The sequence below is a fragment of the Eubalaena glacialis genome, chromosome Y, assembly GCF_028564815.1.
Source record: "Eubalaena glacialis isolate mEubGla1 chromosome Y, mEubGla1.1.hap2.+ XY, whole genome shotgun sequence".
Taxonomy (NCBI): Eukaryota; Metazoa; Chordata; class Mammalia; order Artiodactyla; family Balaenidae; genus Eubalaena; species Eubalaena glacialis.
The window spans coordinates 877,827-900,200 of record NC_083737.1 but is presented as its reverse complement, the minus strand read 5'-3'; the positions used below and the strand labels follow the sequence as shown (position 1 = coordinate 900,200).

The 22,374-nt window shown below is 40.7% G+C and overlaps 1 long non-coding RNA gene across 1 annotated transcript in view; it reads left to right on the top strand.

Moving 5' to 3' along the window:
• LOC133082915 (uncharacterized) overlaps window positions 1-21,443 on the top strand; it is a 156,588-nt gene extending 135,145 nt beyond the window's left edge. Inside the window, exon 4 of the long non-coding RNA XR_009699083.1 lies at window positions 21,393-21,443. This is a non-coding gene — a long non-coding RNA (uncharacterized LOC133082915). The remainder of the gene's footprint in view (window positions 1-21,392) is intronic.
• Window positions 21,444-22,374: the final 931 nt, after the last annotated feature.

The following is a 22,374-nucleotide window of genomic DNA, read 5'->3' as shown; positions in this document are numbered from 1 at the left end:
AGGTAACACATCTCAACAAAGCACTGACTATCCGTTAAGTGAAAGGAATTTCAGAGTCCAGAAATGTTTCCATCCGTCCACATAGGGTTACAGGCTGAGTGCAGACAGGAATTAGGCTCCCTGAGAGTTTGGTCAAATGTATGTATACATGTTAAAATTTGAGATACCTAATCAAAGTGACGTGTGAACTGAAGTAAAAATTATATGGAGGAATGATTACACATGTGATAAAACCGCATTAGCTGTACACGACCACACAAATGAGTGTGTGTAGAACTGGGGAGGTTGGTGGATATCAGTTTGCGGGTGGTGCCGTAGGACTGCAGTCCTGCAAGATGTTACTCTTGGGGAAATGCATGAAGATGACTTGGGACTCTGCGTTATTTCTTACACTTGCATGTGGATCTGCCAGTTCCTCGACATAAAAAATGCAATTAAAGGCATTCTGTGGAGGAAGGCAGAAAGACAGCAGGAAGATGCATGTCCTGAAGAGCATTTGTAAGTGTCCACAGAGGGTAGGCAGGCAGAGAAGGTGGATGTGATCTCTAGGGTCCGAGGATTAAATAGCAGAGGGCTGAAGGAAGGTTGGAAAATCCTATGTCTCACTGAGGAGAGAGATCAAATAACAAGGCCACGATTATGACGGCTGAAAGGAATGTCTCCAGGGTTTCCCACCCTTGACGCGGACACACACACACACACACAATGTTGGCGCCCGGATTGAATAGACAGCACCAGCGGTTGTCGTGGCTATTAGCACCGGCACTAAAATGGAATCCTGAGTCTCCTGGGTCGCTTTCTTTTACAACTGTGAATGCTGAAGTCTGGCTTGTGAACTGATCAAAACTCAAGCTCAAGGTTGCGGTTTGCTGCCTCTTTGGAAAAACCAACCCTTGGGTCGAAATGCTAATCAAGCTTTATTTTAAAGCATGAAAAACAGAGGGGGAAAAAAAGGAGACAGTCACCGTAGACAAGCTGACTAATTTCTGCTCAGTGATATTTCACAGCCTGGCAGCCCTGGAGTCTGGCACCTTTGATCTCCTTTTCCTAAAGAGCGTTCCTTTGTAGAGGACACCGCCGTGCTGGGGAGCTGGGGTCTGCCCTCTGCCCTGACTCTGTACCTTGTTCTCTTCCCGCATGTGGGCTATAAGAACAGGGTCTCTTTCTAACAGGATGCTTTCGAGATTCAAAGACTCGAAGTTTCCGTAGCACCACCTGTATCCGCCGTTCACGTTTGTCGTCGCCACGTTCGTTCATGTGCTCCCGCTGTAGGAGAGCCTCTCGTTTTGTTTACCCCTTTTTCCTTTGGGTGACTGTTGACATTGCAATTCAACCTCTAGAGACATATGCCCAGGAGAAATGAGAGCATGTGTACACAAAAGACTCATATAAGAATGTCCACAGAAGCACTCTTCCTATGAATATGATGAAATAAGTGAGAGGATGCACGAAGGTTAGTAAGGAAAGCATCCTTGGGGAAGAGAGAGGCAGGAATTGTAGGAAGATGGGGCAGAAAGTTTGGAGCAGGGTCCAAGCATGTCGGGAAGCATCTTGCTCCGTGCAGGCTCAGTTCGAATGCTGTATAATTTCCTGTCCCCTCCCTCCCCCTTAGTTTGCACAGATTGTCTATGAAGTGCCAGTGCTCCTGGCGTTAACAGTGCCCAGTTCTGTCCATGCCAGGGGCTGGATTAACGGGGATTAAAATAGGCTGACTCTACTTTCTATAGTTAAATAACAGTCCATCCGAAATTATTTGGCTTTGAAGAAGGCATTCCCCACCTCCACGTCCAAAATACTGATACCGTGAGTATCGAATAGCAGGCGCGTTACTAAAAGCAGTGAACTTTAATAGAGATGGCATCGGGTGGACATGCTAATACCCAGATTTTTACTGTGTCACTGTTACTAGCAAGCTGAGTCAACTTGAAGAATCCCTTCACCTTCTGATAGCTCTGCTGGCTCTAAAATAATGGCTTTGGAGTATATGGCTCTAAGATTCTCTAAGCTCCCAAAACCTACAGAGTGAAGTTCTCGTATTTTATAAATCAGTAGTTTCATATCTTTGTATTTCACTCTTGGTCCTGAGGTCTCTAGAATACCATCCCCAAGGCTGATTGATTTTACTGTTCAGCATTAGAGACTTCATGCTGAACGAAGTGGTTGCTTTTACCACATGTGTGCCAGCCTTTCTCCACGACCCCAAGAAAGCAGTCACGTTCTCTTTCCATGAATCAAAGCTAAAAGGGGATGCCAACATCTGACCTCACAGGATGCCTGCCAGCTGCAGCTGCATATAATGAGGAAATTCGATGAGTCACCTGCTTAAGACCACTTGCTGGTTGTTTAGGGTGAGTTTTCAAGGATTCAGCAGTAAAATCATCATTTTCCTGCAGGCATTTAATGCACATTTATAGCTTCAATTTTGCTTACTCACCTGTGCAATATCGTGTCTGTATAAATGAAGATTCAAGCAGAGAAACAGAACTCCTAGGATAGACAGATGATAGATAGATATGTAGCTATGATGCATAATTATATATAATATATAACCTCTACATAGATAGAGATGGATAGATACCTATAATATCTGTCTTATGTATCTATAGGTTATATTAAGTATATATAGATTAATATAATAAAATGTAGATATTAATTATGGATTATTCCCAATGTATAGATAGATATAGATATGGACAGATGGAGATAGATATCTATGGGTCAATATTTATCTATCATAGATAGATAAATAGATAGAAAAATAGATGTTGACATATATCTACCTATCCGTTTTTCTGTCTGTCTGTATCTATGTACCTGTCATCATTTATCTATGGAGAAATAGGCAAGTCTGAAATCTACAGGGCTAGGAATCCCCTAGTGGTCCAGTGGTTAGGCCTCCATGCTCTCACTGCCAAGGGTCTGGGTTCGAGCCTTGGTCGGGGAACTGAGATCCCACAAGCCGTGCAGCGCTGCCAAAAAAACAAACAAACAAACATAAAATCTATGGGGCAGACCAGCAGGAAAGGGCAGTCTGGGGCTGCTGTACACATGCAGAATTTTTCTTCTCTCATGGAAACGTCAGCCTTGCTCTTTCCCCCCAGCTTTGTCAAGGTATAATTGATGAATAAAAACTGTATGTATTTCAGGTATATACAGTGTGATGATTTGATACATGGGTACTTTGTGAAATGAATACCACAATCAAGTTAATGTACACATTTATCACCTCACATAGTTACCTTTGTGTGTGTGTGTGGCGAGAACATTTAAGATCTACTCTCTCAGCAAATTTCAAGTATACAATATAGTATATGCCAAAGCACTAGTGTTTTTCTTGTTCCACTATTCTGCAAAGAAAGGGAAAGAAAGGGAAAAAAGTCGCTACTTAGTGTAAAGCCATGGCTTTCCCTTCCAGAGAGCTCCTAGGCCAGCTCTGGGCAGGGACCTCCTACGGCAGAAGTTGATGGTTAGCCAGGAGGAGAAAAGCAAACCAGGATGAAAGTAAGAAATAACTGATAAAAGTTTAGCTTTATTGGGTTAAAGATTTACCCGATAATTAGGTACGCAAATGCTTCTATTCCTTACTTTGCTTAAAGCCAGCAAATAGAGTGTTTTGTAAATTTTATCCTGTTATGGTAATTTTTTAAAGTTTTTTTTGAAAAACAGAAAATGCATTACTCTCTGTCTGGTGCTAAATGGGCAGGAACAACATCAGGAGAGCGAATAACCCCCAGGGTCAGTGCTACTCCTCATCCAGTAGCCGCTTTAGAAAGAGCTGGGAAAGGGTTCAGGAAGGAACCCATGTCTTGAAGGGTGGCCGTCAGAGTTCTCAACTTATGAGTGAAGGTCACAGAGCACAGTTTATTAAAAGTTGGATATGTGAACCATCTTCTTAACCATTTTACTATGAGTGATGCGTTCTGAAACATATATGTACATTGTCTTACAAAATCCAGATTTAGAAGAGAAAAAAGCCTTAAATGTCCTCATCATCTTGGTGAGGAGGGATTATGATATCGTGTGACATGGAACGAGGCCGAGCTGTTTTATTACTGTCTGTGGTTCCAAGAGCTTAGCCTTTCCCAAAGTGTGTCAAAACACCCAGCTTTTAATCAGCGTTATCAGAGTAACAGTGTATTAGTTCAGTGGGGCTGCCATCTCATCAGGCAATTTGCTCTGCAAGAAACATTTTGCAAACACGATAAAACCCAGAGTTTCCATAAGTCTCTAGAATACAGTCAGGGTTGCTAATAGCCTATGTCAGTAAGAGCAGAGAAAATCTTGGAACTGTAATAAAAAAGCTGGTTTTCTTCCCCAAAGAATTCTGTAGAAAAATCTTACAAGAAACTTGGGTTATACTGCACATTTTTGTGGTGGCCACGTTGATTCTGGATTCATTTGTCTCTTCTCCAAGGTCTCACTTACTCTGATTGCTTGAAGCAGTAAGGCCAAGCCTTACTAATTTCAGTGATGCACAGATGAGCTGGCCCCCTTGCTGCTATACAGAAAGGAAACTGTGAATCCCACTAGCAAAACCATCCGGGAGGCTTCATGAAGCACATTATGTATCCAAGGAAGGTGTAGCTCTCCATGAAGTATCTGGTATATTTCCAATCTGTCTTATTTAGGGGAAAAATCACTTAGACTGACATTTATCAAGTTTCCAATGATGCAATTGTGTCATTCAAATCGTTTCTAAACATTACACAGCAGTAACAATTTATGGCATAGTAATTTAGGTACTGTCTTGCAAATTACGGATAAATTTCACCCTCGGACATACACTGGGCTGTGAAAATCCCATGTTTTCTGCATTTGCCAGCCACAGTGAAATGATTCGCTTACAAGATCCAGACTATACATTAGAAAAGAGAGTGATGGGAAGGTTATTGGGAGATCCCATAACTTGTTTGGTTAGATCAAGGAGACCTCTAGAGATGATGGGGAGAAAACAGAATGGCAGCCTCGAGTAAAAGGCTTGGTTTCCCCTATGTGTTCTTTTTTTTTTCATTTTTATTTTATATAGTTGATATAAATGTGTATCTCTAAGCTATAAAAGTATAGTTGATCGACAATACTGTGTTAGTTTCAGGTGTACAGCAAACTGATTCAGTTATACGTATACATCTATCCATTCTTTTCCAGATTCTTTTCACATATAGGTTATTACAGAATACTGAGTAGAGTTCCCTGTGCTGTACAGTAGGTACTTGTTGATTATCTATATATTTTTTTAACATCTTTATTGGAGAATAATTGCTTTACAATGTTGTGTTAGTTTCTGCTATATAACAAAGTGAATCAGCTATACATATACATATATCCCCATATCTACTCCCTCTTGCGTCTCCCTCCCACTCTCCCTATCCCACCCCTCTAGGTGGTCACAAAGTACCGAGCTGATCCCCCCGTGCTATGCGGCTGCTTCCCACTAGCTATCTGTTTTACATTTGGTAGTGTATATAAGTCCATGCCACTCTCTCACTTCGTCCCAGTTTACCCTTCCCCCTCCCCCCTTCCCCTCCCCCCTCCCCCCTCCCCCCTCCCCGTGTCCTCAGGTCCATTCTCAACATCTGCGTCTTTATTCCTGCCCTGCCCCTAGGTTCTTCAGAACCATTTTTCTTTTTTTTTTTTTAGATTCCATATATATGTGTTAGCATACGGTATCTGTTTTTCTCTTTCTTACTTACTTCACTCTGTATGACAGATTCTAGGTCCATCAACCTCACTACAAATAACTCAATTTCATTTCTTTTTATGGCTGAGTAATATTCCATTGTATATATGTGCCACATCTTCTTTATCCATTCATCTGTCGATGGACACTTAGGTTCCTTCCGTGTCCTGGCTATTGTAAATAGTGCTGCAATGAACATTGTGGTACATGACTCTTTTTGAATTATGGTTTTCTCAGGGTATATGCCCAGTAGTGGGATTGCTGGGTCGTATGGTAGTTCTATTTTTAGTTTTTTAAGGAAACTCCATACTGTTCTTCATAGTGGCTGTATCAATTTACATTCCCACCAACAGTGCAAGAGGGTTCCCTTTTCTCCACACCCTCTCCAGCATTTATTGTTTGTAGATTTTTTGATGATGGCCATTCTGACTGATGTGAGGGAGGTGATACCTCATTGTAGTTTTGATTTGCATTTCTCTAATGATTAGTGATGTTGAGCATCCTTTCATGTGTTTGTTGGCAATCTGTATATCTTCTTTGGAGAAATGTCTATTTAAGTCTTCTGCCCATTTTTGGATTGGGTTGTTGGTTTTTTTGATATTGAGCTGCATGAGTTGCTTGTAAGTTTGGGAGATTAATTCTTTGTCAGTTGCTTCGTTTGCAAATATTTTCTCCCATTCTGAGGGTTGTCTTTTGGTCTTGTTTATGGTTTCCTTTGCTGTGCAAAAGCTTTTAAGTTTCATTAGGTCCCATTTGTTTATTTTTGTTTTTATTTCCATTTCTCTAGGAGTTGGGTCAAAAAGGATCTTGCTGTGATTTATGTCATAGAGTGTTCTGCCTATGTTTTCCTCTAAGAGTTTGATAGACCTTACATTTAGATCTTTAATCCATCTTGTGTTTATATTTTCTATTTCTTCCTGGTTCAGTCTCAGAAGGTTGTGCTCTCCTAAGAATTTGGCCATTTCTTCCAGGTTGTCCATTTTATTGGCATATAGTTGCTAGCCGTAATCTCTCATGATCCTTTGTATTTCTCAGTGTCAGTTGTTACTTCTCCTTTTTCATTTCTAATTCTTTTGATTTGAGTCTTCTCCTTTTTTTCTAGATGAGTCTGGCTAACGGTTTATCAATTCTGTTTATCTTCTCAAAGAATCAGCTTTTAGTTTTAGTGATCTTTGCCATTATTTCCTTCATTTCTTTTTCATTTATTTCTGATCTGATCTTTATGATTTCTTTCCTTCTGCTAACTTTGGGGTTTTTTTGTTCTTCTTTCTCTAATTGCTTTGAGTGTAAGGTTAGGTTGTTTATTTGAGGTGTTTCTTGTTTCTTGAGGTAGGATTGTATTGCTATAAACTTCCCTCTTAAAACTGCTTTGGCTGCATCCTGTAGGTTTTGGGTCATCGTGTTTTCATTGTCATTTGTTTCTAGTTATTTTTTGATTTCCTCTTTGATTTCTTCAGTGATCTCTTGGTTATTTAGTAGCATATTGTTTAGCCTCCATGTGTTTGTATTTTTTACAGTTTTTTTCCTGTAATTGATATCTAGTCTCATAGTGTTGTGGTCGGAAAAGATACTTGATATGATTTCAATTTTCGTAAATTTACCAAGTCTTGATTTGTGACCTAAGATATGATCTATCCTGGAGAATGTTCCATGAGCACTTGAGAAGAAAGTGTATTCTGTTGTTTTTGGATGGAATGTCCTATAAATATCAAGTCCATCTTGTTTAATGTGTCATTTAAAGCTTGTGTTTTCTTATTTATTTTCATTTTGGATGATCTGTCCATTGGTGAAAGTGGGGTGTTAAAGTCCCCTACTATGATTGTGTTACTGTCGATTTCCCCTTTTATGGCTGTTAGCATTTGCCTTATATATTGAGGTGCTCCTATGTTGGGTGCATAAATATTTACAATTGTTATATCTTCTTCTTGGATTGATCCCTTGATCATTATGTAGTGTCCTTCTTTGTCTCTTGTAATAGTCTTTATTCTAAAGTCTATTTTGTCTGATATGAGAATTGCTGCTCCAGCTTTCTTTTGGTTTCCATTTGCATGGAATATCTTTTTCCATCCCCTCACTTTCAGTCTGTATGTGTCCCTAGGTCTGAAGGTGGGTCTCTTGTAGACAGCATATATATTGTTATTGTATTATTGTATATATTGTGTGTGTGTGTGTATATATATATATATAGTGTATATTGTGTATATTATTGTATATATTGTTATTGTCTCTTGTTATTTTATCCATTCAGCCAGTCTGTGTCTTTTGGTTGGAGCATTTAATCCATTTACATTTAAGGTAATTATTGATATGTTCTGTGTCTTTTGGTTGGAGCATTTAATCCATTTACATTTAAGGTAATTATTGATATGTATGTCCCTATTACCATTTCCTTAATTGTTTGGGGTTTGTTATTGTAGGTCTTTTCCTTCTCTTGTGTTTCCTGCCTAGAGAAGTTCCTTTAGCATTTGTTGTAAAGCTGGTTTGGTGGTGCAGAATTCTCTTAACTTTTACTTGTCTGTAAAATTTTTAATTTCTGAATGAGATCCTTGCTGGGTAGAGTATTCTTGGTTGTAGGTTTTTCCCTTTCATCACTTTAAATATTTCCTGCTACTCCCTTCTGGCTTGCAGAGTTTCTGCTGCAAGATCAGCTGTTAACCTTATGGGGATTCCCTTGTATGTTATTTGTTGCTTTTCCCTTGCTGCTTTTAATATTTTTTCTTTGTATTTAATTTTTGATAGTTTGATTAGTATGTGTCTTGGCGTGTTTGTCCTTGGATTATCCTGTATGGGACTCTCTGTGCTTCCTGGACTTGATTATTTCCTTTCCCACGTTAGGGAAGTTTTCAACTATAATCCCTTCAGATATTTTCTCAGACCCTTTCTTTTTCTCGTCTGCTTCTGGGACCCCTATAATTTGAATGTTGGTGCGTTTAATGTTGTCCCAGAGGTCTCTGAGACTGTCCTCAATTCTTTTCATTCTTTTTTCTTTATTCTGCTCTGTGGTAGTTATTTCCACTATTTTATCTTCCAGGTCACTTGTCCGTTCTTCTGCCTCAGTTATTCTGCTATTGATTCCTTCTAGAGAATTTTTAATTTCATTTATTGTGTTGTTTATCATTGTTTGTTTGCTCTTTAGTTCTTCTAGGTCCTTGTTAAACTTTAGTTGTGTTTTCTCCATTCTATTTCCAAGATTTTGGCTCATCTTTACTATCATTACTCTGAATTCTTTTTCAGGTAGACTACCTATTTCCTCTTCATTTGTTTGGTCTGGTGGGTTTTTACTTTGCTCTTTCATCTGCTGCATATTTCTCTGTCTTCTCATTTTGCTTAACTCACTGTGTTTGGGGTCTCCTTTTCACAGGCTGCAGGTTCGTAGTTCCCATTGTTTTTGGTGTCTGCCCCCAGTGAGTAAGGTTGGTTCAGTGGCTTGTGTAGGCTTCCTGGTAGAGGGGACTGGTGCCTGTGTTCTGTTGTGTGGGGCTGGATCTTGTCTTTCTGGTGGGCAGGGCTGCGTCCGGTGGTGTGTTTTGGGGTGTCTGTGAACTTAGTATGATTTTAGGCAGCCTCTCTGCTAATGGGTGGGGTTGTGTTCCTGTCTTGCTAGTTGTTTGGCATGGGGCATCCAGCACTGGAGCTTGCTGGCAGTTGGGTGGAGCTGGGTCTTAGTGTTGAGACGAAGCTCTCTGGGAGAGTTCTCGGTGATTGATATTATGAAGGGCTGGGAGGTCTCTGGTGGTCCAGTGTCCTGAACTCAGCTCTCCCACCTCAGAGACTCAGCCCCGACACCCAGCCAGAGCACCAAGACCCTGTCAGCCACATGGCCAGGTACATGGGGATTTTCTTGCCTTTTGGGAAGTCTGAGGTCTTCTGCCAGTGTTCAGTAGGTGTTCTGTAGGAGTTGTTCCACATGTAGATGTATTTGTGGGGAGGAAGGTGATCTCCACGTCTTACTCCTCCGCCACCTTGAAGGTCCCCCCTCTGATTATCTATTTTATATAGGGTAGGGTGTATATGTTCATCCCAGTGTCCCCTACGTGTTCTCGAATCTCAGAGAGATGCCTGCAGCCATCCTCCTTCTGACACTTAGAGGTCCATGAGCACCCACTGGGTTGGTGTCTCCACCAAGGTCTGAAGCCCAGAGGGCAGCATCACTGTTCACTGCCCTGAGGAGAGGTGGTTCTACTCGCATGAGCTGAAGTATGCTTTCATTTCCTAAGCTGCTCAGCTCTACTTTGAAAATATGCCCTTTTTTATCATCTCCATACTTCACATCTTCCCTTCGTTGGCTACCAAAGGGGCTCCCTAACTGGCCCCTGATTCTATCCCAGCCCCGTTTATTCTTCACACAGCGTTCAGAGCTGCTTCACAGGGCACTCACTGATTTAAGATGAAGCCAGAGCATCACTCTTCCATCCAAAGCCTGCCAGTGGCACCCTGACTCCCCCAGAACCAAAGGCAAGTCTTTGCCATGGCCGTTGAGGCTCTAGGTGATGGGCCCACGCCTCCCCATCATCTCCAGCGTCATGTCCTAGGATGTGCACCCTTGCTCACTTAGTTCCACTCTGTGCTCCCCCCTGCTGTTTCTTAAGTCAGCCCAGCTCACTCCTGCCCTGAGACTTCCCTGTCCTGCCCCTCTACCCAGAGTACTCTCTCCAGATTCCCACTTTTTAAAATATTTTAATTTTATTCGAGTATAGTTGATTTACAGTGTTGTGTCAGATTCCCACTTGACTTGCCCCTTCACTTGCCTCAGGTCTGGGCTCAAATGTCATTTTATCAACATGACATTCTCTGTCTACATTCTATAAACAGACTCTCCTCTTCTCTGCTAAGTTTCCTGTCCCCCATATACTCCATAATCTCCCTCGTAGGTCCTTCTCACGACGCATGCATGCACGTGTGTGTGTCTGTGTGTCTGTGTGTATGTTGCTCACTGCTGATAGCCCCTGAGCTTGGAGAGGCCCACTCGGGACACAGAGTCCAATAAATATTTTTGAATGAATGAATACATGATTGGGTTAATGTATAGAATGCAGGACACAAGGAGGTTCTAAGGGTCTGAATTAACAAGGGCCTCCACCCTGGTGGATGGTGGATGCAATGGAGGTGGTTGAGTTTTTCTGACTAAAGACCCACAGGAATTTCTAGGACGTATTTGCAGTTCCGTAACTTCTCATGTGGTACGTTAAATAAATAAAATAAGGTTTATATAGAGTTCTTAACCTCTATTTCAGATATCTCCAGGTGTTCAGGAAATTAATGAATATGACACTTAGGGACAAACATTCTTTGAAAGAAAAGACTGCATTAATGAAAGATTAAGCTGCTGCATTTAAAACCTGGCAACCTGAAAAAAATAACTTGCATTGATGATTCTAAGACACACCTGCACACACACACAGAGTGATGGGCTTAACTGTGTCCCCCTAAAATTCATATGTTTAAGTCCTAACTTCCAGTATCTCAGAATGCAACTGTATTTGGAGAGATGCCCTTTAAATAGGTAATTCAGGTAAAGTGACTTCATTAGGGTGGGCCCTAATCACTATGACTAGTGTCCTTATAAGGAGCAATTCAGGCACAAAGAAAGACACCAGGGATGCGTGCTTACAGACCACGTGAGGACACAGCAAGAAAACCTACCCCCCAAACATAATGGGGTAATACATATGGCTGGCATTCTTGCCATGCTGTTCCTGCCTCTGATCTCATAATAACTCAGTGAGGCTGGCGTTATCACTGGCCCTTTTTATATGAGGAACCAGGTGTAGGTCTACCCAAGGTCCCAGAGATGCTGGGAAGGAAACCGGCTTCAACTCCACAGCATTTGGTCTTGACTGCCACGCCATTGCCTCCTGATGTTATTTGAGTACAAAAACAAAAAAGGTCACAGGTTTTGGACCCAGACAGACATGTGTTCAAATCTTGGCTCTGCCTCTAATGCAAATTTTGACTGGCAGTCACCTCTTCTGACGTGCCTGCATGCAGGAAGCATTCCGTACCGCCTGCTTCTTTTAATATCATATTACTTTTGTTAAAATATTATGAGACGACGTCTCTATACACCAAGAGATTTATCGAGTATGCTTACTCAAAATCATTTGGAACCAAAAACTACTGACCAAAGAGAATTTTCCAATGATGCGATTGCATTTTGCATCATTAGTTTTATGCTTTAAATTAGTTAAACTTGAATCATTTTAGAATATGAGCCTTTAGATCAGCCTGTGAAGCTTTCCGTAAATGTCATCATATGCCAAAGAGTGGCAAAAAGATATATATATGTTAAAGAGAATATCGGCCTATCTATTTGAAACTTATAACTGCTACTATGAATTTATTCCAGTCAAAATTACCCATCTTTGCAAATTCAGCACATGATCTCTTGTATGTTAGCAAAGGACCATTTTCTTTTCAGAGATAACTATAAGATATATTAGAAATGAAATGAGAGCTGTGAAGGGTCAGGTACAGTATAATTCTATTGGGTAACATTTCTTTTAAGATACCACTATATAATATTATCAGGGTAATCATTTTTATGAAAGAAGAATAGTTTCCTTTTTATGCTTCCAATCATTGCTTTGCTTTTTAATAGCCTCAGGGTTCCTTTTTTCTAAATAAAGTGAGGAAAATGTATTTCTCCATTGTTTACTGAAATGTGTAATATGTGAAAATGTGTATGTGAATGGAATTCTAGGGGGAACAAATGAACCAGATTTTTGGTTCCTTTCTAAAAATTGCCTTTATAATTGTTTTTTTGTTAAAATGGAACATTTTATAACATTCTAGGTAAAGGAAAATCAGAGTTTTAGAAATTACCATCATGTTTTAGGCATAACATACATAAACTGTACAAATCTTTAAGTGTGAAGTTCAGTGATATTTTATGTATGGATATACTTAGGTTACCAATACTCCGGTCAAAATAGAAATATTTCCAGGACCCGGCAGTTTCCCTCGTGCTCCTTCTCGATCGATATCATCCTCTTACCTAGAAGTTGCTGTCACTCTCACATCTACTATTATGGGTTAGTTTAGCCTTCCTTAACCTGTAGATGGATGGGGTCAGACAGGGTGCACTCGTTTCCAGCTTTGTCTGCTCATGACTACATCTGTGAGATTCATTCATGGTGTTGCATGCAGCGGTATTTCGTTCTGTTTTTATTATTACTTGGTAATATTTTTTTGTAAGAATGAAGTGTAACTTTTTTTATCCACTGTGTTGGTGGATGTTTGGGTCGATCTAGTTTGGAGCTCACATGCATAAACCCACGATGAACACTCTTGTACTTTTGTTGGACAAGCATGTTCTGTTGTCTTAGGTCCACCCCTAGGAATGAACTATGTGGATATTTGTGGGGTAGGTACATGATTGGCTTTAGTGGACACTGCCAAACAGCTCTCCAAAGAGGTTGCCCTGTTCACACTCCCACAGGCTGTATAGTTAATTAGCTTCACAGCCGTATAAATACTTGAGGTGGCCAATCCTTTTACAGTTTCATCCATTCTAGTCGCTGGGTAGTGGTATGCATTCTGGCTTTCATTTATATTTTCCTGGTGAGTAATGATCTTGAGTAACTTTTCCTATGCTTATTGACCATTTAGAAATCCTCATTTGTAGTGTCTGTTCAAGTCTTTTGAAAATGTTCCATTCAGTTGTCTTTTTTGTATGAATTTATAGGCATTCTTTATATATTCTATATTCTGGATACTGGTCCAGTGTTATCATTTAACTCTCTTACTGATGTCTGCTGATGAACAAAAGTTCTTAATTTTAATGAAAAACAATTTATCAGTGTTTTTTCTTTTGTGCCTAGTGATTTTTGTGTGCAGTTTAGAAATTATTGTATACCTCAAGTTCATAAACATATTTTTCTGTTTCTTTTCTACAAGTTGTACTATTTACATTTTACAGATGGTCTGTAATTTATTTCATATTAATTTATTTGAGGTAGTGATAAAGATTCCTTTTTTATTAATTAATAAACTGTTAAAATAAAAAGATAAAATTAGTAAGATAAAAATAAATTAATAAAAATATTAATATCCAATTGAACCAAAATGACTTATTTAATTGACAATCCTTTCCTCTAATGAATTGATATGACACTTTTTCATAAATAAGTTGACTGTATCAGTGAGTCATCTAGATTCTAGACTGTTTGTCTCATGTGCTACTATCTTGGTTTCTGTAGCTGCTTTTGTATGTCTTGATGTCTGGTAAATTGCACCACTGACATTTGGTCTACTTCAAGATTAACCTGGGCTAATGTAGGCCCTTTGATTTTCTCCCAGTTGCCACAAAACCTGAGTGAAGTATTGATAGGGATTGCACTGAACTTATAAATCAAGCTGGGAAGAATGGGTACCTTAAAAATACCGAGTGCTTCAATCTAGAAACATGATAGGTTTCTCTATTTAGGTCTTCTTTAAATTCTCTCAGCATTTTGTGTTGTTTCCTGTGTAAAAGATTTCACCTAAGTAGACTTATTTCTTGGTATTTGGTGTATTTGATGATGCTGTAAATTATATGTGTGTTTATTTCTTTCTTTCCTTGCATTTAAGTTTCAAATTCATTGTTGTCTGTATCACTTTCAGGTTTTCCTAAATCATGAAAAAAACTATTTGACCTTAAACTTTGGTCAAGCCAATAATAATTGAAGTAATGTTTAAACGCTTCCTTCACTGTACATTTATCAAGATATACAGACAGCATCCTCAGTCCATCTTCCTTGCACCTCACTTGTTTTTCAAAGTAAATCAGTAAATTTTTATGACAGTCCCCCAATGAATCTTTTGTTGTATCTCTTACCAGTTCATCTACACACTATTGTTGGATTAGCCATTATTAAGCATAGCTCTAATCATAGCATTTTCTTATCAAATCTCCATAGTGTTCTAATATTTTCAGTTGTGCCATTACTCCCTTTTTTCCAGCCTTATCTCTGTTTCATCCTCTTGTGTTTCAGACACCAAATCAAACCATCCACCTTTATACACCTTGGATGAGAAGATGTGACCTTTGTTCATGCTGCTTTATGCTTATGGAATCTCCATCCGTATTTGTCCCTTCTGTATCCCTCCCTCAAGAAACGTGTAGATCACAATTTGGTTTAAAATAAGATGCTTTATGAGCCCTCAACGGAGTATAATTAAGTGCTTCTTTGAAATCATGTAGTACACGTTTTTCACTGTTCCCCATGCACTACTCATCTGAGGAGATATTTTCCCCAAAACCTCTTCTGACACTGTCCAATCCACCTTTGTATCAGTATTCAGTGTAGTCTTTGGCTTGTGGTCAACAGTTAATAAATACACGTTGACTTAAATTTAATTGTAATCAATGCAAAGAGAAGTCCATCACGCACGATGCAGTCTTTTCTGTGTAAGTTTTGCAAGCCATGGGTTCCTGAGCAAACCTTTTGAAGTACTGACACAAAAAAATAGGCAGAACTCCATTCTGCTCTGGCTAGAGTATCATTAAAGAATTCTGAACCTTCAGTTTTTTTAAAGCATGTAATTTATGTGCATGATAAAACAGCCCTTTGTTTCACAAGTCAACATTCTTAATGCAGCCTGTCAGAATGCATTCTCAGTAAATTGCTTTGATGAACATGCCAGCCCAGTTAGTTTCTTTTAAGGGGAAGAGAAGAAAGGGGGAAAAAAAAAAAACTTTTGCAGCAGAAAAAAAAGAAAGTAAATAGAACAGGTCTAGACTGTACCGCATAGTTTTACATCCAAGATTGCAAATAATATGGTTTCACACTCTCATGAGCCAGGATTCTGCCTCAAAATTTGCAATTCGAAAGCTCTGTTTTTGTTTTATAACAGATATGTGGTTCCGATTTCAGCTTCTGCCTCACGTAGCCACCCACGAGCAGGTCCCAAGCATGTATGGACTTGATATAATTTTAAATGTACTCCTAGGAAAGCAGTCCTCAGCTTGACAACCGTGAGTTCTGGTACTTGGAGGTGCTCTGCAAATCTGTGTCCTGGCAATGCCCAGGACAGGATCTCACCCCTAGGACTCCCGGGACAGGATGCTGGTTAGCTTTTAACTGACTTTTCTGTATGCAGGACCTGGTATAGCTAAGAGAACCTAGTAAAACTTCCTGTATATATTCTCCTAGAAAATTTAAAACAAATTTCTTGGTTTCCCTCCCCTACCAAGGCTGCTGGTGTTTTCTGTAAAAAAAAAATATTGGAAAATAGAGTAGCAGAGAGATCCATTTGCTGATTCTGTCCTAAGCGGAGCTTTGGGTAAATGGAGACTTAGCCTAAAACATGTTAATTCACACAAAAGAGAGCCAGATTGTCTCACTATCAATCTTTATAAGTACGTCGATTGTGTGTGTGTACGAATGTTCACATACATACATTTGGGGAAGATAAGTTGCCGCCTCACTTTGGCGCTAGCCAACTACAGAAAGGCTATTGCTTCATTCAGTTAGCCCCAGTCTCTGCACTAAATGTGGTCAGGCTTAGAGGGACATTCTCTGTATTGGAATTCTCCATAGTTCAGTTGACTCTTAACTAGTGTTTCCTTGGGCAGAAAGATGAAAATAAGGTTTATTAAAGAAAGCTCTGAAATTCTTATAATACACAATGTCAGATAAACAGTGAAGAAAGATCATCAGTGAATATTGTATTGTGTGTGCACAGTTTGTGACCACGTTTGTTTGTTTTTTTCTGCGTTATGTGGCTATCACTGTCAACCTGACACTTTTTTTCTCCAGGCTTCACGAGGGTCAAAAACGCCCTTCCAGTAAAGCAGCTGTCAGAATGTCCTCGCCCTGGGTCTGAAAGACATGGCTCAGGATTCCTTTCAAAAGCTTAGAAAGTGGGAGCAGATTTTTGCACCCGATTCGGTACAAGTCAGTAGGAGACGTGTCGGGGAAAGAGGAATGGCCTGGGATGCAGGCTGGTGGAAGGAATGGGAGGCCATGGCCTCCAGGTGCTTCTAGAACCTCCCCCAGGTAGCAGACCACACAGACCCATCCCTCCCACGGTGGTGCTTTGATCTCTTTAGAGTTGTCTTTCATGCCGCCCCAGTTTCTCCAGGAGAAATACACACACCTCCAAGGGAGACCCAAGGCTTTCCAGAACGCTGGGGAAAGAGGGAAATAGATCAATGTAGTCTAATTGTCAAGACTCACACGGGTTGGTCAAACCTGCTGTCTCCTTTCTCCCCTACTGCTCTTCCCCGTGAATGGACTGTTCAGCAGCCTGGTCAGTTCACCGGAGCAGCCTTTCCGTCCTCCAAGGCCACAAGGCTCCTTCCATGTCCTCGGCCCCCGTGCCACACCCGGGCCCACGGATTCCTTACCGCACAGGATAAGCGTGTGGTAAGGCCCCTCTTTCAATCCCAGGCCCCCTATCCCGTGGTGCTCCCCGTCTCACCTGAGGCCGTACAAGCATTTCCAAGTCTGTCCTCGCTTGACAATTCCACCTTTTCTCGAAAGCTGTTCTGTGAATATTTGCAGGCTGACTCTCGGTCCTGGAGGTGGAGAGGGCCAGGAAATAGGGTTCAGTCTGGTGTAGGAACTTGCTGTAATTGGTTGAATCTCAGCTGTGTCTCTCTGGAAGGTGGATTTTTTTTTTTTTTCAGGAGGATCTTGCTTTTCTCAGCGTGAATATAAAATCTGTGGTGATTGGAGATGTTTGGTTATCAAGGCTTTGATTGTCTTGGTCCAGCTCTGTGTGTCCCAGTGTGTGAGCAGCTATTTCCAAAGGTGCAGACCTGAGACGGACATCCTGGACCATAAGGGCCTGGCCTGGACCTTGTGCAGCTATTTAAGACTGAATGACCCGTCTCTTTATGCTCAGGAAAGCCTATTTATGTCACACCAAAGTCCCAAAAGGCGGGGGCCCATCTCTGTTCTTCTGCATTGTCGTTACAGAATCCAGTGTTGGAAATGAGCTTTTCGCTCAGATCTTTGGCACATACTCATTGTGTGAATGGATGAATATCAGTAAATAGATGAGCAAACTGTGGTCTTCTGATGAAGTTATTCTGGTGGGACCAGAAGCAAGGGCAGCCCCGCTGCCGCCCCCCGCATTGTGAGGTGGGAGGCACTTCTCCTAGGACAGAGGGATTTCCCATCCCCAGCTGACCCTGAGAGTTGCACATACAGCGGCCGAAATTAGAAGTAAGAAGAGAATCATTTGGCCCCCTTGAGCGGGGGACTCCTTCCCTTTTTCGGCTTCATGGAATTCGGTCCTGGGGACGGAGACAGTTGCAAGGGTGACGTTTGCCTGATCCTGACAGCGTACTGCCTTCTGGTGCTACTTTGATAAAGGAACGTTAGCTGGGCCAGTCCGTTCCACACACCCAGGCTAATTTAATCTGCAGAAAGGTGAGGTTTCAGCACTCTAATCCCTTGCTCCGAGCCCCATGCAGATTGACTCCCATCCGTCTGTTGTTGGTGTCATTTCCAGCTTGTTACTTAAGCCTCTTTGGTCACATGAGGCCCATCCTTCCTACTTAGATGCAAGCCCCTGAGGGACACGAGTCAGGCTTTATTCTTCACAGGCCACAATGCCTGCTGAAGATAGACCTTGCCCCAGGACACATGCGTGTACATTCATTTTGTTTTCTTCATTGAGGTTAAGTAGTTTGCTTGCAATGGGCCCCTTATTCAAGGAATTAAGAAAACTTGAGACCTGCATCTATATTCATTTCACACCCAGTGTGTGAACATGTGGACGGGTAGGTCCCTGTTCCTCATTCCTTTTTTATTTTTATTTTTATTTTTATTTTTTGTCTTTTTCTTCTACTTTTTTTTTTTTTACTGGGGTATAGTTGCTTTACAATGTTGTGTTAGTTTCTGCTGTATAATGAAGTGAATCAGCTATATGGATACATATATCCCCTCCCTCTTGGACCTCCCTCCCCCCTCCCCCATCCCCCCCATCTAGGTCACCACAGAGCACTGAGCTGAGCTCCCTGTGCTTTATAGCAGGTGCCCCCTAGCTATCTGTTTATCACGTGGTAGTGTATATATGTCAATTCCAATCTCCCAGTTCATCCCACCCTCCCCTTACCCCACCCACGTCCACATGTCCAGTCCCTACGTCTGCGTCTCTGTTCCTGCCCTGCAGATAGGTTCATCTGTACCGTTTTTCTAGATTCCACATGCATGCGTTAATATACAGTATTTGTTTTTCTCTTTCTGGCTTACTTCACTCTGTATGACAGGCTCTAGGTCCATCCACATCTCTACAAATGACTTACTTTCATTCCTTTTTATGGCTGAGTAGTATTCCATTGTATATATGTGCCACATCTTCTTTATCCATTCACCTGTCAATGGACATTTAGGTCCCTGTTCCTCATTTCTGAATACGCGTGTGTAATAGGCACACAGCTTGACTTAGACCCGACCTACAATCTAAATGTTTATTTGACACGTCAGTTCTAAGGAACTTGTTAGGGGCATGGTAACTCTGGACACGGTGCCCCAATAGAGCTTTGTCATAATTCGTTCCACAAGGTTCAGGGGGAACCAGGAATGGTGTGGTTCCAGTTAGTAAAGGCATCTGTGGACTGTCTTCCAGTTCCACACACCTGGCGTGAGTTGAGGCAGCCTCCTTACCTTAGTTGGCATCACGGTCAAGTGGGGCTAATATTTATCTTCTTCGAGTTATGCCCTCTTACATGCTTTGCCTACTCACAGGTAGTTAGTATTTGCAACATGCCTTAAGTTCCTCAGATTCCTGCACGAAGCAAAGTGTGGCAAAGGACAGAGCTTGGAGAGCTTTGCAAATTTGCAACTTGGGAACACTTCAAAGCCTGGTAATAATAGCACATGTCTAAGGTGATTGGAAAGCGTCTGTGTTTCCTTTACATCCATTTGCTGGGGATTTGGTTTATATGTCATGACTCCATTAAGTTTCCAGGGGTCTCAGATCCTTAAAATTAAAAGGATTGAATAAGATTACTTTTAATATTGCTCCCGTTTGTTGATGCATGGTTTATTTGTGAACAGTGAAAAATCCTAAACCTTATCTGCACTGGAGTATAAAGCATTCGTTCTTATCAGATAACATACAGTTCTCCTTCTAAACCCCGTGGTTTCACGAAATAAGCTGAATTTTCCTCCTTTTACAGAATATTTGAAAACAACATCTGACCTTAGCAAATGCAATATGGCCAGCATTTGGCTCGGCTATAGAACTGAGACCTAAAGATAAATTATTTTCATTGTTCCATTTAAAAATATTATTTTCCCAGGTGTTTAAATGTAAGCAGTACTACTATGTAATTAAACACAGGTTCATAAACATTTTCATATCTTGGACTGTTTGCCTCCTTACAAGATGAGTCATGTCAGATTAGCTATGGGCTGAAGTAAATACGCATAATAAACAATACATTATTTTGTAGACTTGTATCAAATGTCCCAAGTAGTTTTAGTTACTAATACAACAAACATATTTATCCCATGGAACAGTTTCTCTGTTAGACCCTGGCAAGTGAATTGCTGGGAAGTTTCCGGGCATTCCAGGGGGCTGTGCGCACCATGATTTCATTTCAGCACGGTTTTGTTTGCTGCTCCAAAATATTACAGTCAAAAACCAAGTATACAGGAAACAAGATTTGGACAGTGTTTGTATTCTTGCGTGAATAATGTTAGACACCAAAAGATGCCTGTAAGTGGATTACAGACAAAATCCTGTATATAGTTTATATATATACACACACATGTGTAGGTATATAATTTATATAATTTTATTTACATATGTATTTTATTTATAACATATATAATCACATACATGTTATATATATATGATGATATACGATCTCATCTATATATATATAATATTATAGTAAAATAGACAAAACAGAAGACCAGTGATTATTGAAAGCCAACTATATTTCCATCTCCACCACCTTGCTGAAAGATCAGTAAGCCCAGTGTTTGTAACTGACATCAGTGCATTGGCAAAGGTCAAATCGTCTATCATCCTGGGTTCCTCACTACAGGCTCAGTTCTCAGATTCCAGGCCACATCACTTGCACTGAACGCAATGATGAAATGTTTTCTCAAGTGTGGTTTAGTCTGTCATATCCTCTCACTTCCAATATGAGTTAGCGTGGACCAAAAGGAAGAGATATTAATAGAAAGCAGGTTCTCAGGGTTCCAAACCAACGTCAGGACTTTGTATAAAGCTAGAGAAAGAAGCTTTCTAACAGTGATGGTTAAAATTCTGACCTCCAAAGATGAATATCCCAAAAAGCAAATGAAAGCTTCAACGACTTGAATCATGTCAGTTCCTAGAAAGGCTGAAATGGCCATTGAGAACTGATTGTTCCAGTTCGGCTGGGGCTAAATTACCATTTGACATTTTAGATTATTCTTCAGGAAGGTAGTTGTAAGTTGGTTGCCTAGCAATTTGGTTTTTTAATATGGTCACTTCGTCTTGAAGTTACAGAATGTTGTCAGTGAGAACAACTGAGAATAAACTTTGACTAATGACCAAGATAGGAATGAATGATCTTCTATCGATGTTTTCATTTTGTCCCTAAGCCCCCTAACATTCTACATTTTAGGAGGTTATTCATTGTATTTTGCATCAGTCCAAAGAGTATATGCAACGGCTACGGTATTCTGAATGGTAATACCATGTTATTGTCTTAGTCTGTTCAGGCTGTACAATAGAATACCGCACTCTGGGTGGCTTATAAACAACACACGTTTCTTTCTCACAGTTCTGGAAGCTGGAAGTCCAGGATCAAGGTGCCAGCAGATTCGGTGTCTGGTGAGTACGCGCTTCCTGGTTCATAGATGGCCGTCTTCTTACTGTGTCCTCACATGGTAGACGGTATGAGGGGGCTCTCTGGGGTGTCTTTTACGGGCACTAATCCCATGATAAGCGTGACACCCTCGTGACCTCATCACCTCCCAAAGGACCTAACAGCATCACATGGGGGTTAGGGTGTCAGCATACAAATGGAGGGTGGCTGGAGACACATTCAGTCAATAACTGTTACATATGGTGCTTTCAAAAAAAAAAAAGGTTCCTCATCATTATCTTTATCATTCTGGCAAACATAGCCTGTGAGGTAGACAGCATGGGTTGTCGATATAAACACTAATATTACCAACTGGGAAAATGAGAGAGAGTGTAAATTGTGTTCACCTTCCCACCAGGTATGGTCCCATAGTGTTTCAAGGCTGGGAAAAGAAAAAGAAAACACAACAGTCTGAGATAAAAAAGTCTTGCTCCTCCCTTTTGGCGTTTCCAATTATAAATAACACAATGGGAATATGTTCCTTGTAAAAAAGTATATGTACGTCTAAATTTAAGAAGCTAAATGCTGAGGGTTCTTGGTATCTCAAAATAATGGGTACATAGGTAGCTCTCCAAAAAGGGACTAAAAAAATATGTGGTTGATTATCTGGAAAAATGTTGCATAAATTGTTTCCTCAACATGAAAAGGGAAGGGCTGTTTCAAACAGTTCGTGTTCATTAATTCACTTATCCCTTTTACAATGAATTTTTAAAAAAATTTATTTTATTTATTTATTTTTCGCTGCATTGGGTCTTCGTTGCTGCACACGGGCTTTCTCTAGTTGTGGCTAGCGGGGGCTACTCTTCAGTGTGGTGCACGGGCTTCTCATTGTGGTGGCTTCTCTTGTTACGGAGCACAGGCTGTAGGAACGAGGGCCCAGTAGTTGTGGCTCGTGGGC